Source organism: Lepisosteus platostomus, chromosome 5 (genome assembly GCF_059453375.1).
Source record: "Lepisosteus platostomus isolate fLepPlt1 chromosome 5, fLepPlt1.hap1, whole genome shotgun sequence".
In the NCBI taxonomy this organism is placed as follows: Eukaryota; Metazoa; Chordata; class Actinopteri; order Semionotiformes; family Lepisosteidae; genus Lepisosteus; species Lepisosteus platostomus.
The window spans coordinates 22,052,513-22,054,675 of record NC_142615.1 but is presented as its reverse complement, the minus strand read 5'-3'; the positions used below and the strand labels follow the sequence as shown (position 1 = coordinate 22,054,675).

General features: G+C 38.0%; 1 non-coding gene across 1 annotated transcript; it reads right to left on the bottom strand.

The window, feature by feature from the left end:
- Positions 1 to 1,695: 1,695 nt before the first annotated feature.
- trnai-uau (transfer RNA isoleucine (anticodon UAU)) lies at positions 1,696 to 1,789 on the bottom strand. The gene is made up of 2 exons: positions 1,752 to 1,789; positions 1,696 to 1,731 (listed from the first exon to the last, which is right to left on the bottom strand). It is a non-coding gene; the product is annotated as a tRNA-Ile (tRNA).
- Positions 1,790 to 2,163: the final 374 nt, after the last annotated feature.

The window sequence follows — 2,163 nt, the reverse complement described above, 5'->3', positions numbered from 1 at the left end:
TGGGAACTCTTTGTTCTCTGGTTTGAATTTGGCTGGAAGAAAGGTGTTTTTTATGTTCTTTAATCAAAAAGTGAAAATTTGTCGTTCACTTAGTTGTCTTATTTTCTAGGCTTGTAGACTCCTCACTCTTCCTAAAAGAAAGTGCTGCAGATAAAGATACAGTAGTTGTCGGAAGTTTCGTTCAGTGGTAGAGCACATACAGGCTGTATGTGGTTGTTTTCAATCGCCGGCGTCTCCACTCTGGATTTCTTCCTGGGCGCGATATCTTTCCGTACTTGTGTGTGAATTTCAGCGCGACACATAAACCCTTTGTCTGTTTTATAAAGATTATATTTTAAATCAGTTAAAACAAAAAAGTACCAATTACATACACGTAGAAAACACATGTATCTAATTTGAAAATTTGGGCAATGTATTACTAGTAGTGGAGCTGAGCTCACAGAAGAGCAGTTGATATTGTTAAACCACGTATTATTTTTAAATGATGCTACTAAGCACTGGCACGGTGTTTGTGCAGTCCTACCCAAGCTTTCTATCGACTGGATGAGTCTCCTGTTCCATCTCCAATTCTTTCCGCACATTTCGCCTGTTTCACCACCATTATCATTAGACTATAGCCACTAATACGAGAATACTGTTCTGAAAGACTGTCTTAAATAATAATGTTGAAAAGGGTAATGATAAGAGTTTTTTTCATTAAGGTAACCATACATTTGCCTGTATAGTACAACTTATTATCTGTATCCGCAAATCCCCAATATTAATGCTGTCTCCTGAGAAACACAAGTGTAGAGTCAAATAATATTACAACAAATCTATTCAATTAACACCCCTATGTGACAGAACACATTTAAGACTTACACCCCTTTTAAATATGTATTTCCTTCATTTCAGTTCTCTCCCCGGGATACCTGAAAATTCATTATAGTATAATAAAGTCTATGCATGCATTACCTGTAATACAGCTACTGATATAGATAACATTGAACTTCATTATTAAGATATTACACTTTTATTTATAAAATATGTATTGATAAAATTCCTTGTGAATAATTGTAGTGTCTGGAAAGCAATTGTTCATTACTTAATGACAATATTATTTCCACTACATTCAGGACAGTTCCAATGTAATCTATTGTTCCACTTCGTCTGCTTAGTCTCCTACTTTAGTAACATCTAATGGGGAGCAGCTGTTATTTTAGGTTTGTTGCAATTGAGAACAGGTTTGCTACAGAGCTGCTGACAAATTTCAGCAGCCAGTTTGTTGCAACTGACCCGTTGTAGCTACCAATCAGAAAAAAAAACAAACGCAACAACTTCAAAAGAGAAAGAACATTAAAAACAAATCTGGGGAACAACATAAACACAGAATCTAATGCGAGAGCTTTATCAAATCTTCAGTGCTCCTCTTGTCTCAGTAGACCTCTCTCATATATTTGTGTACAGGTCAACTGGAGGTACACAGCTGATAGTAATTTAAGTAGGGAGCTGCATCACAGCATGCGTGGGCTGCAAATGGAAAAGTATAGGTTTATTCAATGCTGAAAATGGAAGTAAACACAATGTTTCAGCTGTGGAGCCTTCTTTGATTGTGACTCGAAATAAATCTTTACTTGTTCGTTTGATGTTAATTTATCTCCATCAAATACCTTACAGTATCTAAACTCGACAGTTGCTCTCAGTAGCTTAAGACACTGCTCCAGGTGAGGCTTGAACTCACAACCTCGGCATAACTCCGCTGTGCACTGCTGTATAAGTACCACACGCTGACCGATTGCGCCACTGGAGCTGTGCAAGTCATGCTCCTCATACAGACTGACGCTGCAGAAACACAGGGTGAAAACGGTTTAGGTTGTGGATCCATCTATACATGGGGAACACTAAAATAGCAAGGAAAATACAAGAAAAAAAACTGAAAGAATTGTGCTAACAGCAAAGGGGAACTGAGGGAGGTGGTCGAACAAGTAAATCAGCCTGGCAGATTATTTGTATCGACATTTTTTGAGTCAATCAGCAAACAGATTTCTCTTCATGTGCCTTAAACTGTGCAGTTTGTATCTTCGCTGTATAGGTTTCTTCAGGAGTCCAGTAAACTAACAATAATGGAGAACTAGCTGACGCACCCCGTCGTGAAGACCCTCTGTAAGGTGATTACACGTTTCA